The sequence below is a fragment of the Pan paniscus genome, chromosome 7 (assembly GCF_029289425.2).
Source record: "Pan paniscus chromosome 7, NHGRI_mPanPan1-v2.0_pri, whole genome shotgun sequence".
In the NCBI taxonomy this organism is placed as follows: Eukaryota; Metazoa; Chordata; class Mammalia; order Primates; family Hominidae; genus Pan; species Pan paniscus.
This window is the reverse complement of record NC_073256.2, coordinates 68,369,671-68,387,996: the sequence shown is the minus strand read 5'-3', so window position 1 is coordinate 68,387,996 and position 18,326 is coordinate 68,369,671. Positions and strand designations below refer to the sequence as shown.

The window sequence follows — 18,326 nt, the reverse complement described above, 5'->3', positions numbered from 1 at the left end:
GTAAAATAAAAATAGAAATGTCCTTAAAATTCTCAGCATACATTTTTGCCTTTGTTTACTAGTCAGAGTTTTATGTTTTCTCTGCTAATGTTTTAAGGTGTCAGGGTTTGACATAAAGGTTATAAAACTATAAATCCATCCTAAATTACATTCTGGAATTACTAAAAATGGGAACTGCTCTGTTCCTAAAGCCTTATAAGCTGATATTAGATTAATTTTAAGGAACAAGTCTCATACCTGATGTATGAGTAGTTCACCAACTACCCAATGCCATAACCAGAGCCATTCAAACTGCAAACCAGGAGGAGAAGTTGATGTTTTCATGCTATAGACAACTTCTCCCAAGATATAGGAGCAACATTCTGTATCATAATGAGACTCATATCCCTACCTTTTTCACTCTAATGCCTACCTTTTTCAATTGATAGGACAATGGTCATTTGATTTATTCAATTGGTTGCTTTTAAGCCTAGGTTCATGGCTCAAAACCATTATGAAAACTGGGATTGTCATATTACTATTAATTTTATTTTTTATTTTCCCTTTTTAAGCTCTGTATCTGTAACTTGTTAAGTTTTTACAAAAATGCACAGTAATCACAAACTTACTATCTGCCATTCCATACGTCAGAGCAGACCTGGTCCAGTGAGTCTGAAGTGGCTATTCAGTAGACAAACCCACCCTCACATGATTCTTCACTTTCCACTTCATCCTATCTTTTATTATCACAGCCCTAACAGCCCTACACCTACTATTCCTACACGAAACAGGATCAAATAACCCCTCAGCAATCCAACTCCTATCAGAATAATGCTGGCCCACAGGTTTTGAGTTGATAGCTAAAGACTATAGAACAAACAAAATTGAACTTAAAAATGGACTCTAGGTAGACTTAGTCCAAGAGCAAGTCCCTTCAAACCTCCCCTGTTGCTCAAATGTGGCTAAAGTATTTTGACACTGACTCCTAGCCACCAATCACTTCCTCCCATGTGGGATGAGACCAGAAACCCAGAACAGGTTAATCCTAGGTATCAAGGGACAATCAGAGCTTAACTACAGGATGATTAATCAGTGATGCTTTTAAAGAAAGATCTTGATCAAAAGGGGGAAACATGAAAGTTGTCAGTATCAAAATGGAGCCACTCATGTTTAAAAAATATATATATATTGACAAATTGATCCAGGAATGCCATTAAAGGAGGGTTCTCATGCACAAATTACTGATAACAAAAACTAGCACAAAGGACTCTGCAAAGCCACAACCTTGCACAAAGGCCATCACAACCTCACACGAGAAGCACTAGCTATGAGGACATCTGCCCAGCTTCTGCTTATCCAGCCTCAGATTGGTGCCATGTTCATTATTGATCATTGGAGCCAAGGATAATTATCTCAAAACAATTATATAGTCTTCCTCATTTTTCCTTTAAAAACCTTCTTTTTTTTTTTTTTTTTTTTTTTTTTTTCTGAGACGGGGTCTCTCTGTCTCCCAGGTTGGAGTGGAGTGGCATGATCTTGGCTGACTGCAACCTCCACCTCCTAGGCTCAAGCGATCCTCCCATCTCAGCCTCCCAAGTAGCTGTGACTACAGGCACATGCCACCATGCCCAGCTAATTTTTTTGCTGTTGTTGTATTTTTGGTAGATAGCTTAAGCAATCCACCTGCCTCAGCTCCCAAAGTGCTGGGATTACAGGTATGAGCCACCATGCTCTGCCCCTAAAATCCCTCTTTACTCCTGGAATACGCACATAGTTGATATTGCAATGCTCTATTTCTGAATAAATATCATTTCCTTTTAGAGAGCCTCTCTCTGTTGTTTAAGTCGACACTTTCAGTGGTTCTGTTATGATTCCTATTATGTGAATGTTATTAGCTTAACTCTTAGGGGATAATTTTGGGAAGGAATTCATCATTTGCTTTTTTGTGCCATCTTTATCATTATAAACATGTTCCTATTTCTATGTTTTAATTGTGAATGTATTTTTCCAGCAGGACAATAGGGAAATGAAAAATAGGAAAAATTTTCTTCTGCCAAGCTCCCATTTTTCCCTGTTCCTAGCAGAGCTGGCACAGAGCAGAGGTTCTTGATGGATGATTTTCACCTACTTAGAATTATAATATAATTATATATTACATTATATATAATATATATACAACTCAAAGTAGGAAATTTACAGGTTTGCATAATCAAAACCTGAGAAGGACAGAGGAGACGTGGCTATGGGGCTGAGTAGGATGTGGAGACTGGTGGGGGTGAGAATTTGTTTGCCCCTCATCTCACATCTGCTGCCAAGTCAGTTCTCTCCAAACTTCTCCTCAAGGCAGTGAGTTGCCCCATGCATAGCTCTGACCTCACCTCCTCATGGCCTCAGTGTCAGTGAAGAAAAAGACCCTATCATCTGACATCCAGTTAAAAGGACCCCAGGGAAGGACTTCGATAGGCCTGGTTGAGGACATCTTGCCCTTGTGGCCAGAAAGTGAGGAAATGAAATGGACTCAGGTTCAGGTAAGAGGTCTACCCAATCATAAATGGTAATGTGTGGTAGAGGGCACTTCCATTGTGACCATACGGTTTAAGTTTGGAGTGGGATTTTAATTTATCCAAAGAAGAAGCTGACTATTCTAAGAGACAGGAGACATTCTGGGTAGACAACCAAATAAACATCCTTCATGACTGACAAATTTGATTGATGGTATTAACTGTACCGAATCATTCTTTATTTTACAGAGGAAAAATGTACTACTTAAGAATAACTGAGTCACTCAATGACCTGTTTCAACCATGGTCCATCATGACTTATAATCTCTCCCTTGCAAGCAATTTTAACCCCTGTGTCCACTCACCCTTCATCATAATTGCATAGTAAAACTTTCACTTATCTGCCTACTCAGAATCTTCACTTGAGCAGCTAAAGATCAATGTCAATCAACCCATAGTTGTACTGATGGATGTCATACTACATGTATGACTATAAATCGTAAATGGGCATTCAACAATTACTTTTCTCTAGTAATATTCACTTAAACACTTAGAAAAAGAATGAACAATATCTTACCTAATCCTTCATCTTCAACCTCCTCTACCTCCTCCATTACTCTCAACAAATGACCTTGCCTGTCTTCAATTGAAAGAAAGAAAGGAAATGATAAATGGGCATCATTTATAAAACCCTTTCTGGTCATCAAACACATGTTTGCCAGATACTTCCAGGTCTTTCCACCCTCTGTGTATATGGAGGTTCATGCTTTCGGTGTCTTCAAGTAATTTGCTCTGGCCAGTGAGTTAAGGGCAAAATGATGTGTGTCACTCCAGAACTGTCTTTTGCCCTGGTATGATAACCAGCAGTGTTGAAGATGGTAGCTGTACAGTCAAGCTGGATCCCTGATGAACTACAATGCACAGAGCCTGACATCCTTGCCAAATAGGCAATACTTGTACGGCATGAGTGAGAAATCAATTTCTATTGTTTTAAGTCTCTGAGATTTGGGGTTGTGAAAGTGTGATATAATATGAAATATATTATTGGTCTCTGACCTCTGATTCCTGGCACAGAACCTCTATTTATTTTTATTTTTGAAGAGATGGGGTCTTGCATGTTGCCCAGGCTGGTCTCAAACTGCTGGCCTTGAAAGTGATCCTCCCGCCTCTGCTTCCCAAAGTGCTGGGATTACAGGCATGAGCCACTTGCACCTGACCCATTCTGGCACAGAGCTGCTAAAGCTCTTGGAATTAGGGGCACTAGGAGAATCTTTTGTTCTAATATTTGGTCTTTGACAAATATTGGAGGTCTGTTCCTTACACAGAGCTTCTAAGACTTTGTAATTTCCTGAGTGATACGAGCATCTGACACTGAGCTCCTAAATCTTTTGGTATTTCCTGGATGACAGGAGCATCTATTGCTTTAATGAAGTGATTTTTGGTGGGCTCCTGAATGGCCTCAGGATAGGGGAAACCAACCATGTGATTAGAGAGTTGCAACTTCAGCCCCACTTCACCTTCAACCTCCCGCAAGGGGAGAGATCTGAAGATTGAGTTCATCATCAGTAGCCAGTGATGTAGTCAGTCGTGCCTCCATGAAAACCCAAAAGGACAGGATCGGATGAGCTTCCAGATAGCTAAACACGTGGAGTTTCCTGGAGTGCAGCACACCTGGAGAGGACATGGAAGCTCCATGCCTCTTCTCCCATACCTTGCCCTATGCGTCGCTTCCATCAGGCTATTCGTCTGTATTCTGTGTAAAATTCTTTATAAGAAATGGGTAAATATTCCCACTCTAGCCACTGTAGCAAATTAATAAAACCTGAAGAGTGGGTCATGGGAACTCCAATTTATAACTGGTCTGTCAGAAGCACAGGTTACAATCTGGAACTTGGAATTGCCATCTAAAGTAGGGGGCAGTATTATGGAACTGAGCTCCCAATTTGTGTGATCTGACACTATCTCTAGGTAGACAATGTCAGAATTGAACTGGATAATTTCAATTAATTAATTGGTGCCTGCTGAGGATTGTTTGGTGTGTGGGGGGAACCCCCACATACCTGGTATCAGAAGTGAAGGGTCGGCCGGCTGCAGTGGCTCATGTCTGTAATCCCAGCAGTTTGCGAAGCTCAGGTGGGCGGATCACTTGAGGTCAGGAGTTTAAGACCAGACTGGCCAACATGGCAAAACTCTGTCTCTACTAAAAATACAAAAATTAGCCGGGTGTGGTAGTGCATGCCTGTAATCCCAGCTACTAGGGAGGCTGAGGCAGGAGAATTGCTTGAACCTGTGGGCGCAGAGGTTTCAGGGAGTGAAGATCATGCTGCTGCACTCCAGCCTGGGTGACAGAGTGAGACTCCGCCTCAAAAAAAAAATAAAAAGAAGTGAGGGGTCAAGTGGGTCAAGTGACTTGTATCTGAGAACAGGAAATGCATCATGTTTTTTTCCTGTCACTCAGGGGTTCAGATCTTGTGCTGCTTCTCTTCACTTATCTATAATTTCTCTTAATTTTTTTCATCTGGTCATATGGTTGTAATTATTATCTATGCAGTAATCAGTGTCCTAGCCTCTGCCCAAATCTAAGCTCTGAGTATGAGCGGGGTGGGGTGGGGTGTAAACTTCTTACAGTGCTAACCCGATTATGTTATCAGCCAGTTTAAAAACCTTTAGACATGGGTGGGGGGGCTCTGATTAAAAAAAACAAAACAAAACCTTCAATGGCTCCCCAGCCATTCGGCTTGTCATAAGTAACTTCACAATCTTGCCTTCTTCTCCCTTATGTCATACCTACAACCCTCTAGGGTGAAAACTTAACTCTCAGTGATGCCTTGTTCTCTTTTCCTTTACAGCTTTTAATTTTCACAAACACTGGCCCTTGTGGGAGGGGGCAAGGTAGAGGGAAATAGGCTTTTCTTCTTCTTTTTTTTGAGATGGAGTTTTGCTCTTGTCTGTCTCCTGCGTTCAAGCGATTCTCCTGCCTCAGCCACTGCAACCTCTGCCTACTGCGATCAAGTGATTCTCCTGCTTCAGCCTCCCAAGTAGCTGGGATTACAGGTGCCTGCTACCATGCCCGGATCTTTTTTTTTTCTTTTTTTGTATTGTTAGTAGAGACGGGGTTTCGTCATGTTGGCGAGGCTGGTCTCGAACTCCTAACCTCAGTGATCTGCCCACCTCCGCCTCCCAAAGTGCTAAGTACAGGCATCAGCCACTGTGCCTGGCCGCTTTTCTTCTACATATATATATATATGTACATATACATATATTTTTTTTAAGACAGAGTCTTGCTCTGTCACCCAGGCTGGAGTTCAGTGGCGTGATCTTGGCTGAGTGCAGCCTCTGCCTCCCGGGTTCAAGCAATTCTCCTGCCTTAGCCTCCTGAGTAGATGGGATTACAGGTGTGTTGCCACCACGCCAAGCTAATTTTTGTATTTTTAGCGGAGACGGGATTTCACCATGTTGGCCAGGCTGGCCTCAAACTCCTGACATCAGGTAATCCACCAGCCCCGGCCTCCCAAAGTACTGGGATTACAGGCGTGAGCCGCCTCGCCTGGCCTGAAAAAGGCTTTTCTTCTATCTAGGCCAGTTTCTCTGGCTTTTCAGTTTGCTTAGAGGGAGACTCCTGCTAACCTCTCCCTTTCCAAACCCCTTCCCCACCTGCCACCTCCCTACGCTTTGTTTTGCCTCAAAGAGTAGATGGCTGTCCCTCCCGAGACCGCACCGCTCCCAATGCTGCTGAGCATCACAGCACTCACAATGAATTGTACTGACTGCTTCCTGTCACTTCCCTCTTCACAACTGTAAATTCTTTTGAGGATAAGACTTGGTTGAATTTACTTATTTATTTTTCATATTTCTAGCGTTTAGTACTGCCTGGAACCGAGAAGGGCCCCAATAACTATTTGCTGAGTCCATGAATCAATCTTGATCTATTCTACTACATAACGTGATGAGACTCTTTCGGTTTCTCCCGCGATAATAAATCTATATCCTATCTCCTGGGAAACGGAATTAACTCCTACCTGAAGACCAAAAAGCTCTTTTGTCTTCTTTTACATTTATTTTATTTATTTATTTATTTATTTATTTATTTATTTATTTATTTGAGACTGGGTCTTGCTCTGTCGCCCAGGCTGGCTCAAAGCAGCCTCGACCTCGTGGGCATAAGCGATCCTCCCATCTCAGTCTCCTGTGTAGGTGGGACCACAGGCTCGCGTCACCACGCCCAGCTATTTTTTGTTTTTGGTAGAGAGGGAGCTTCGCCATGTTTCTCAGGCTGATCTCGAATTTCTGACCTCAAGTAATCCGCCCGCCTCGGCCTCAGAAGTGCTGAGATTAGGGGCTTGAGCCACCGCACCCGACCTTCTTTTAAATTTAAATTAGATGGCCAGAGGTGGGGCAAATGCATAAATACCCTAAAAAGGATTTAAGGAAGAGAGTTCTGAGGTGTTTATTCTGAACTTAGAACTAACGTTTCTACAGCATTTGCTTTCGTCGGCCTCTACCTCCACCACGGAAGGATAAGAACTAGACTTTTACAAGGTAATTGTGATATTCTTAGCAGTTGTTGTGTATTTCAAATGCTAAACAAAAAGTACTGAATTGATTTTTTGACAGCATAGAAAAGTGAAAATGGTTTGGTCATTTTGTTTTGTTTTGTTTATATGACACAATATCATCAAGCAATTGTTTGGTCATTTTTTTGAGCATTAGTTTGCTTTGATATTCAATGTTTTTTTAAAATAGAAATGTTTGAGAAACATTTTTTCTTGTAGATTATTTTATTTAATTGTGAATTCGATAATTCTCAAATAATGCTAGAGAGACAAAGTCACACACAAAAAGATTTCATATAAAACTATTCTTTAAAGTGAAAGCTCATTGACTAAGCCGTCAATTAAAGCATACTCAAACTAAAAAAGTTTTCAAAATAGAATTAACTGTGAATGGTCTTTTTACAAACCTGGAAGTAGAGCCAAGTTAAATTCTTCTAGCGAGGAGCCATGGAAATGTGCCAAGGCATTTTTGAACTTGAGAAATTAAGAATTTTGACAAATGAAATACATTTTCTGTGATTGGAATTCATACTTTTAAGAATATTTGAAATTTCTTCAAGTGCTTCGGTTGTCCTGTGCTGTGAGATTTCTTAGTCTTTCAGTATGTCTGCATGGGTAGACATAAACATAATTAGGCAAATCTGATTTGGAAACATCTTTGCAAAATCGACACTTAGGAGAGTTCTATAGAAAGGAGTTAATCCAGAAAAACAAGCTGTTGTGAGTTAGGTTTCCAATTTGTCAAAAGCAGTTACCTTTAGAATTGTTCTTAGTCGGCCAGGCGCGGTGGCTCACGCTTGTAATCCCAGCACTTTGGGAGGCTGTGGTGCGCGGATCACGTGAGGTCAGGAGTTGACCAGCCTGGCCAGCGTGGCAAAACCCCGTCTCTACTAAAAATACAAAAGCTAGCTGGGCGTGATGGCGGGCGCCTGTAATCCCAGCTATTCGGTAGGCTGAGGTAGGAGAATCGCTGGAACCCGGGAGCCGGACGTTGCAGTGAGCCGAGATCGCGCCATTGCACTCCACCCTGGGCGACAGACCGAGATTCTGTCTCAAAAAAAAAAAAAAAAAAAAAAAAAAAAATCAGAATTGTTCTTAGCAATTATTTAGACACTTGATCTTAGACAAAAGGTCGAGAAGCGATAGCAGTTATTTACTGGTCCCAAAAGAAATCCTGTCTGGTTTTACCTAAGAAATGAGATGCTAAATTAATCCTTATATCATTGATTGACTAGTGTCTTAAGAGAGGCGATATATTTACTTGAACACTATTATTTTTGAAGTTTAATCCAAATGTTTTAGTTCAAATGGTTGTGAATACTTCTAGAAAAGCACATTTGAAAGAAATGCGCCATAAGCCAGCAGTCCAAGTATTTACTGCTGTCATAGCACTTCAACTATCTGTATTTGCATTTTCTTCTTCCTAAACATTTGTTTTATTGTCATGATCTACTTGCAGTTCTCTTAACAACTCTTGTCCCACGGCTTACTGCATCACCTGAGAAGGTTAACAAACCCTGCTTCACCCTTGCAAGCCTACCAGTTGTTTTCACAGTTTCAGCTTAAACATCTCACTAGTGCTCCTTGCCACTGGCAGTCCTGATCATAGATCTCAGCTTCCTACTTTGGCCTTCTCTATTTTAGCCTTGAACTTCTGGGCTCAAGTAATCCTTGTGCCTCAGCCTCCTGAGTAACTGGGATTAAAAGCCACCATTCCCAGCTCTTTCCTCAAATTTCATATAAGTGGAATCATGTAAGTATGTAACCTTGAGTAGGGTAAGGGGAGTGCTTTTATCTTTCACTTAGCATAATGCTTTGGTGATTCTTCTGCTCTGTTGCTGGAGTCTGCAGTCTGGTCTTTGATAAAACCAAATCCTTTGAATGGCTACACTGCTATGTATGTATTCACCCATCTGTTGATAGACATTGGATTGTTTCCAGTTTTTGGTCATTGTGAGCAAAGCTGCTTTGAAGATCTGTCTGTACTAGTCTTTGTGTGAACATAGGAATTTATTTATCTTGACAAAATACAGGAGTGGGACAGCTGAGTCATATGGTATTTACAAGACAGTCAAACTGTTTTTCCAAAGTAGATGTATCATTTTGCATTCCCACCAGGAATGAGAGTCACAGTTGCTTTGTATCTTTGCCAGCATTTGGTGTTGGAAGTCTTTTTAATTTTAGCATTTAGTAGGTATGGAGTGATTTCTCTATGATTTTAATTTGCATTTCTCTGTTGGTTAATAATCATGATCATCTTTATATACGTGGTAATTTGCCATCTACTTCTTGTTTGTTTGTTTCTTTGAGACAGGGTCTCCCTCTGTCACCTATGCTAGAGTGCAGTGGCACCATCCAGGCTCACTGCAGCCTCAAACTCCCAGACTCAAGAGATCCTCCCACCTCAGCATCCCAAGCAATTGGGACCATGGATGTGCACCACCACTCCTAGCTAAATTTTTATTTTTTTGTAGAGATGAGATCTCCTTGTGTTACCCAGGCTGGTTTCAAACTCCTGGGCTCAAGCAGTCCTCCCACCTCAGCCTCCCAAAGTGCTGGGATTACAGGCGTGAGCTACTGTGCCTGGCTGCCATTTGCTTCTTAGTGAGATGTGCTTAGTTGTGTTTTTCTATGTTTCTTTGATTTTGGTTTCTTGAGTTTTTTTTTTTTTTTTTTCAATCTATTTGGTTTATAGTTTTCCTCATACTTGATAAATATTCAGCCATTATTTTTTCAAAAAAATTTTTGTCTGAACTGCCACCCCCTCCTTCCTGAGACTATATGTGTGATGCATTTTAGGCCACACTATGTTGCTCTTTTCATTTTTCAGATATTTTTCTTCTGTTCATTTTGGTTAGTTTCAGTTGTTTTGTCTTCAGTTTTACAAGTCTTTTTTTTCTGCAGTATCTTATCTGCTGTTTATCCCATCTGGTGTATTTTTCATCTCAGATATTATTTTTTTTCTTTTTCTTTTCTTTTTCTTTTTTTTTTTTTTTTTTTTTGAGACAGGGTCTCACTCTGTTGCCCAGGCTGGAGTGCAGTGGTGCCATGTTTGCTCACTGCAACCTCCGCCTCCTGGGTTCAAGTGATTCTCCTGCCTCAGCCTCATGAGTAGTTGGGATTATAGGTGTCCGCCACCATGCCCGGCTAATTTTTTTGTATTTTTAGTAGAGAGGGGGTTTCACCATGTTGGCCAGGCTAGTCTCAAACTCCTGACCTCAGGTGATTCGCCTGCCTTGGTCTCCCAAAGTGCTAGTATTACAAGCTTGAGTCACTGTGCCCAGTCTCTATATTTTTAATCTCTAGAAGTTTAATTTGGATCTTTTTACATACTTCTTTTCTCATAACGCTCATGCTTTTCTCTAACCTTCTTGAGCATATGAAGTATATTTTTAATAACTGCTTTACTGTCTTTGCTGATTCTATTAGCTGTGTCTTTTTTTTTTTTCTGTTTGGCATTGGGACAGATTTTATTGCTTTCTGTGCCTGGTAATTTATAAATAGATGCCACTGTTGTCAATTTTATGTAATTAACTGTTGGACTTTTTGGTATTCCAAGAAATATTTCATTAAATTACTTGAAATCTGTTTGATCCTTTTTAGGCTTACTTTTGAGCCTCTTTGTTAAAATAGACCTGAGGGCAAATTGAATCCCTCTTATTCCATCAATGGCTGGAATTGGAAGTACATCCAGGGTGGGGTTTCTGGTTGTTTATTTGTTTTAGAGGCAGGGTCTTGCTCTGTTGCCCAGGCGTGATCATAGCTTGCTGCAGCCCTGAACTCCTGGGCTCAAAGTGATCCTCCCACCTCAGCCTCTCAAGTAGCTGGGACTATGGGAGTGCACCACCACTCCTGACTAATTTAATTTTTTGTAGAGTGGAATCTGTCTATTTTGTGCTGGCTGATCTGAAACTCCTGGACTCAATCAATCCTGCCTTGACCTCCCAGAGTGCTGGGATGACAGGTGTGAGTTGCTGTGCCCGGCCCCATCCACAGTGTTTTTAACAGCAGTTCTCTCAGCTCTTCCCCGGTAAATGACACATAGCAACTTCATGATTTCTTAAAAAGCCAAATAATTTTGCAACAAAATCGAATATAAAAGAGACAATATTGAGTGGCAGCTAAGCGTCTCTCGAATGATTCATACCTGATATAAATCTTATTTTTGTTGCCATGCAACCTGGGCTAGTTACTTAACATTTTCAGGCCTAGGTTTCTTCATCTGTGAAATAAAGATAATGGTAATACCTTCCATTGGTTGGGTGAGTTAAAGGAAATAAGGAATACAACACTTTCACTGGCATTTATTATACATTAAAACACCAGATTCCTTACACATGTCTGGTGTTATGTTTTATTGTAGGAAAACGTAAAAACAAACGTGTAACCATTACCAAGAATGCTAACTAAATATTGGGTACACAAAAGAAGAAATCGAGTTTACAGTTAGATGGTTAAGTGATGACTGTGAAGTGGACTCTGCACTGCAAACCTGCTCACAAATAATCAGATGCAATCTGGGTTTTTTGCTCCCCCTAATGTATCTCCAGGCTGGTGGATTAGAAACATGAATGACAAGATATTGTGACAAGAAAGAATCCTAGAAAGTATTTGTAAACCACATACGCAACAAAGGACTACTATCTAGAATATATAAAGGACTCTCAAAACAATAGTGCATTTAAAAATCCAATTAGAAAATGAGCAAAGGACATGAGAGCAGATACAGATGACAAACAAGCACCTGAAGAGATGCTCAACTTCATTAGCCATTAGGAAAATGCTAAGTAAACTAAAATAGAATATCAGTGCACACTTATCAGAATGGTTAAAATCTTAAAAAGTGACAATACCAAGCGCAGACAAGAGTGGAGAACTGGCTCAGAGCCAAACTCTGGACTGACATCCTACCTTTGTCACTTTCTCTTTTTTTGTTTGTTTGAGACAGAGTTTTGCTCTTGTTGCCCAGGCTGGAGTGCAGTGGCACCATCTTGGCTCACTGCAACCTCCGCCTCCTGGATTCAAGTGATTCTCCTGCCTCAGCCTTCTGAGTAGCCAGGATTACAGGCATGCGCCACCACGCCCAGCTAATTTTGAATTTTTAGTAGAGACGGGGTTTCTCTATGTTAGTCAGGCTGGTCCCAAACTCCCGACCTCAGTTGATCCACTCACCTCGGCCTCCCAAAGTGCTGGGATTACAGGCATGAACCACCATGCCTGGCCCCACCTTTGTCACTTCCTAACTGGGTAATTAATCTCTGGCCAATGACTCACCCACCCTCTTCCTGTTTTCTTTGGAAAATGAAGGTTCTCATAGTGTTATGATTAGGATTTTTGATAAGTTATTGTAGAGACTAGCCCATAATACATCTTGTATCAATGTTTGTTTTCATTTTTCTTTGCGTAGTATCCCAATTATTTAAGATTTAACAACTGTTTAAATTCAATTATAAGAAATCCTTTAGTGTGCTCAGAACTCTAATTATCTTTAATTGTGTATCAATCAAGATTGGCATCGAATTTTTTGATACTCTTTACCATTACTCTTCGTAAATTGAAAAGTCAGTACAAGGTACAAACAGTATTCTCCCCATCAAAGCCACAATATGAGTCTTTGAAGGCATGAAGACTAAAATAGATTTAGAAAGAGATGCTTGACCATTTTTCAACCCTTGCTTTATTTGTGAGCACAGCTATTAAACCTTCTATATTGCCTTGAGTATAAATGTGGCTCCCAAACTAATTTGCCTAGAGGCTACATCCGGAAAATGTCCGCCTTCCAAGAGCAACTAATTTTATTTCAGCATAAGTATATGTTTAACACTAAAAATATAGTATGTGTTTGTGCTTGCATTCATAAGTACCACAGAGGGCAAATATATCATAAAATGAAAGTTTTAAATAACTTTTCTTTTTTAGAGACAGCGTCTCACTACATTGTCTAAGCTGGACTTGAACTCCTGTGCTCAATAGATCTTCCTGCCTCAGCCTCCCAAGTGGCTGGGATTACAGGCATGTGCTACCACATCTGGCTTTAAATATCTTTTCTTTTTGAGATGGAGTCTCACTCTGTCCCTCAGGCTGGAGTGCAGTGACATGATCTTGGCTCACTGAAACCTCTGCCTCCCAGGTTCAAGTGATTCTCATGACTCAGCCTCCCAAGTAACTGGGATTACAGACATGCGCAACCAGGCCCAGCTAATTTTTGTATTTTTAGTAGAGACGACGTTTCACCATGTTGGCCAGGCTGGTCTCGAACTCCTGACCTCAGGTGATCTGACCGTCTTGGCCTCCCAAAGTGCTGGGATTACAGGCGTGAGCCACCGTGCCCAGCTTTTTCTATTTAAACAATTTTGTTTCTTTAATTAATACTATTGTCATCTCTAGTACATTCTACACTTTAATTCTTATGAGTAAACCTCTGGTTCCCCAATGGCCCCAAACCAATGGAAATCTAACAAGTCTGTTTCATATTCTGATGAGCTCTCACCTGAAAGAAGGGTGGAACATGCAAAGGCAGTAACAAACATATGGCTTAGATAGCAACTCAGATTGAGTTATTGATCCATTACAAGTTGAGTTGCGGTGGCTCACGCCTGTAATCCCAGTGCTTTGGGAGGCTGCCCTGACCAACATGGAGAAACCCCGCCTCTACTAAAAATACAAAATTAGCTGGGCGTGGTGGCGCATGCCTGTAATCCCAGCTACTCAGGAGGCTGAGGCAGGAGAATCGCTTGAACCCAGGAGGCGGAGGTTGTGATGAGCCGAGATGGCGCCATTGCACTCCAGCCTGGGCAACAAGAGCGAAACTCAGTCAAGAAAGAAAGAAAAGAAAGAAAAGGAATGAAGGAAGGAAGGGAGGGAGGAAGGAAGGAAGGAAGGAAGTTAGTTCTCTGCTAGGCTGTGAGGGTCTGGATGGGGTATGTGATTTGGTCGCTTTTTATGAGAGTTTGAAAATTTACTGGTGATACAGATATACTTGCATATAATAACTCGATTATCGTTATGTTCAAGAAAACGAATGTGGCAGAGGGAAGGTGAGTGCCACAGATAACAGGTTAGTGATGAAGAAAGTTCTGTGAGCTTTCGCAGAACACAGGAATGCTTTGGGAATCGGGTGCTGAGGGAGAAGCAAAGGCTGGGGTGAGCGGTGGCACTTTAGCAATCAAGTGGAATGAAAGTGATTTGATTTATGGAAGGTGAGGGCCCTGGGATGTGGGACTGGCATAAGCAAATATTTAAGGTTGGAGGAGTTTGAGGAAAAAGCTCAAAGAAACCTAAGGAAGTCCTTGAAAGCCCCTGATAGAAATGTTTCATTGGTTTCAGTTGATTGGCTTGGGTGTATCTGAGGGCGTGTTGGAGCCTGGAGGGTAACCTCCTCTTGGGAGGGGAGGAGTTATCCCTGTAGAATTGAGACTGCCTGTGAAACATGTGATGGGTAATGGCCAGAGGCAAGCACTGGGCCAGGCTGCTGGAGATTTAGCTTCTTTCAAGATAAGAATTTAGGTTCATCCCTTGTGGTCACTAAGCCCAGGTCTGTCTCTTTAGGGGATTTAAACCTCCAATAGCCCTAGACCTGGTTCAGCTTTCCCCTAAGGCCCATCCCTAAACAAAGTGGCCCTTCAGGAACTTAAGGAAAAGGCTCCATGGCCTTCTGTATAATATTAGAATACTTAAAAGCAGTAGATGGTTCAAGTTTGTTTAATTGAATGATTAAACTAAGAGCTGAGTAGGATCAAAACAAAATGAAGAGTTGAATAGGATCTTAGAAATAATCTAGTCTCATCCTAACCTGAAAATTTAGGCAGAAAGATTATACTACATGCAGCATATTTAAGAATTCATCTTTCCTGATTTCCAGCGTGGCTTTATCTATTGAACTCTATCGTATCTAATTTCAGCTGGAAACAGGAATTCTCAAGGTTCCTGAAAGTATTATACTTTGTCATTGTTCATCTGATTGTGGCAGTGCGGCTTCTAAAAATCGTAAATGAGGAATTTTTACTTCCTTCTTAGTTGAATTAAAATGGGACAGTTTGAAGATGATTAAAGACAATATAGGTTATTATAAAACCAGAGGTTTAAAAAAATAATCTCACTAATAAGCCAGTATTCAAATAAAGATGTTGTGACTAACATTAATTCAACATTTCTAAACATGGTTGAAGGTTTCTAGCTTACAGTGACCCCTGGTGTTACATTGAAACACATGCAGTCTGTTGTTCCAATCTGTGGAAATAGCTCCTGACAGGAGCTGGCCAACTCTATGTAAAGCAGCCCATTCCCAGTGGCTGTGGAGTAAAGCAAATTTCTGTAAAGGAAATTAGAATCTGTGCATTCAACATACAAAAGACCAGCATTTTATTAGGTAATACCTGTACATGTCATTAAAATAGGTACTAAGGAGACAGTGAACAAATGAAACTCATTTTTCTCAAATCTCAATTATTAAAGTGACTTATTTTAAAAATAAAAGCAACAATAGGAATTTAAACTTATTTGTTTCCTAATGTAGTAGATGGCAATATCCAAAAAGAGAGATATAAAATCTTTTTTTTTTTGAGACAGAGTCTCACTCTGCCGCTCAGGCTGGAGTGTAATTGGACGATGTTGGCTCACTGCAACCTCTGCCTCCCGGGTTCAAGCAATTCTCCTGTCTCAGCTTCCCAAGTAGATGGGATTACAGGCATCCACCACCCCACCACCACGCCGGGCTAATTTTTTTGTATTTTTAGTAGAAACGAGGTTTCACCACATTGGCCAGGCTAGTTTTCAACTCCTGACCTCAAGTGATCCGCCCGCCTCAGCCTCCCAAAGTGCTAGAATTACAGGCGTGAGCCACCGCACCCGGCCACAAAATCTAGTTTTTAAGTGTCTTGAAATCCATAATTATGCAGAATTATATGTTCCCTCATGAATGGCAAATTTAAGAAATCTGTGTAGTCTGTGTGAATATGTGAGACAAGTCTAAATAACTCAAACTGTACACCAGAACATTTAAGTCTGGATATGCTATTGTAATGAGAACACAGTTTTCACCTCAAATCCTTCATGCAACGTGGAGGGATGAAAAGGAACGAGAGGAAGGAGAAAGAAAAAATAGGAAGAAAGGAAGGAGGGGGGAAGAAAGGAAATGGAAAAGAAGATATTCGTTCTGGTTCATGTCCATAAGAAGAAAAAAGGAAGGAAGGAAGATGAGAGAAAACATAGATGTTGGATAGATGTTTTGCAATTTGAGTCTTGATCACTGCCAAATCTGCTGGGCCTGGTATAATGCCTGATATGTAGTAGGTTCACAGGTGAACTGCCCTTCAGACAACAGCAGTTTCATAAGGTTAAACTATATGAAGCTGACCAATTAAAACTATGCCGAATATATAATTTAACATTTGTATTTCCTGCCTAGTGTGTTCAGAATTAGGTGGATGGGGGTAGCACTCCCAGCTGGAATTTCTTTTTTTTTTTGAGATTTTGTCTCACTCTGTCGGAGTGCAGTGGTGAGATCTTGGCTTACTGCAACCTTCGCCTCCCAGGTTCAAGCGATTCTCCTGTCTCAATCTCCCAAGTAGCTGGGATTACAGGTGCGTGCCACTATGCCTAGCTAATTTCTTGTATTTTTGGTAGAGACGGGGTTTCACCATGTTGTCCCGGCTGGTCTCGAACTCCTTACCTTAGGTGATCTGCCTCCCAAAGTGGTGGGATTATAGGTATGAGCCACTGTGCCCAGCCGAATTTCTTCTTTCTGTTCAAGCTTCACACCACTGACTAGGCCTGTATGAGACCATGCATGCAGAAACTGTAAAACTGTGTAACTGCAAAGTATTGCCACCATGAAAGTGGCATGGGGCCCTTGAACAAACCCAGCAGCAGTCATGGGTAAAGCTTGTGGCCCAGCAATAATGGAAAACATAAAAGTAACTCCATGGCTGTTAAATTAGGATTACAAAAATGCTCCCTAGCCCAAAATAATTCTCTAAATTGCTCAGATGATCCTGAAAAACCTTTTCACAGAACACAGGGTTTTTATTAAAATAAAAGGTGGTTACAATGCAAATATTCTTACTGAAGTCTATAATTGCACTTATTTCCTTTCTTAAGAACCTAACATTGAAAGACGGGAGAGAAGGGAAAGAAGAGGAGGGAAATATAGAAACCAAAGCTGGGTACAATAAAAAAATCATACTTACCAGTTATGCTAAAAGTGAGGCCGATTTTTAAAAACTCTATCGGAAGGACCAGAAGAGAGAGAATGTAGGGTACTGAGTTAGGGGGGTCAGAAAGGCAAATAAAGGGAGACCAAATGTGGTCAGACACCAATGTGCCCTCAGTAGAAAGAAACTGGAAAGCATCTGTGGGCTCTAAATTGTGTTCCAAGACATCAGTCTCTCAGAGGTAGAAATCACAGGAATGATTTTCACTGCCTAAAACTTTTGACTATACAGAACAACCCTATGATTGTGCAGGAGAGTTTACTCATGACTTAAAGTGTAGTGATAAAAAGGAAAGAAAAGGCAGATTTTATCATGACAGTTGTAAAATTGAAAACTGTAGAAGCAGACTTGAAAAAATCGTACATATCAAAAATGGGCCAGTTAAATAAATGGTGTTATATCTATCTGGATAGACTCATATTTCATGTGATAGAATGCTACAAAAGCATTAAAAGAAATATGATAAGGCCAGGCGCAGTGGCTCACACCTGTAATCCCAGCACTTTGGGAGGCTGAGGTAGGTGGATCACCTGAGGTCAGGAGTTTGAGACCAGCCTGGCCAACATGGCGAAGTCCCGTCTCTACCAAAAATACAAAAAAAAAATTAACTGGGCATGGTGGGAGGCAGCTGTAATCCCAGCTACTTGGGAGGCCCAGGCAGAATTGCTTGAACCCAAGAGGTAGAGGGAAACTCCGTCTCAAAAAAAAAAAAAAAGAAAGAAATGTGATAAAGTCTAAGTCTACTGACATCACACATACACATATTTATGTACTTGTAAAAACACGTGGAAGAATATATATATACAAATTGTGTGTGTGTGTGTGTATTAGTGACTGCCTTTTAGGAATAATTTGGGATAGGTAAGAAAATAATTGAATTCTTTTAAATACTTTTTATTTTTTAACGAGATCATTTATGTCTCTTATAAGAATTTTAAGGATATTAAGTTTGTCATCTAGTAAAGATGATTGTTTTTAGAAACTGTTTCCTTACTACTATGGACAATTAGCTGTGAAAGACATCTCCAAGAATAAAGATTCCTCAGGCACTGACAGTCTAAAACTGGGAAACAGGACAGGTA

General features: G+C 40.8%; 1 long non-coding RNA gene across 1 annotated transcript in view; it reads right to left on the bottom strand.

Annotated features, from left to right (window-relative positions):
* Positions 1-4,513: 4,513 nt before the first annotated feature.
* Positions 4,514-18,326, bottom strand: part of LOC117981569 (uncharacterized) — a 33,539-nt gene continuing 19,726 nt past the window's right edge. The window contains exons 2-3 of the long non-coding RNA XR_004673157.3: positions 7,789-8,080; positions 4,514-7,640 (exon numbers count right to left, since the gene is read on the bottom strand). This is a non-coding gene — a long non-coding RNA (uncharacterized LOC117981569). The remainder of the gene's footprint in view (positions 7,641-7,788; positions 8,081-18,326) is intronic.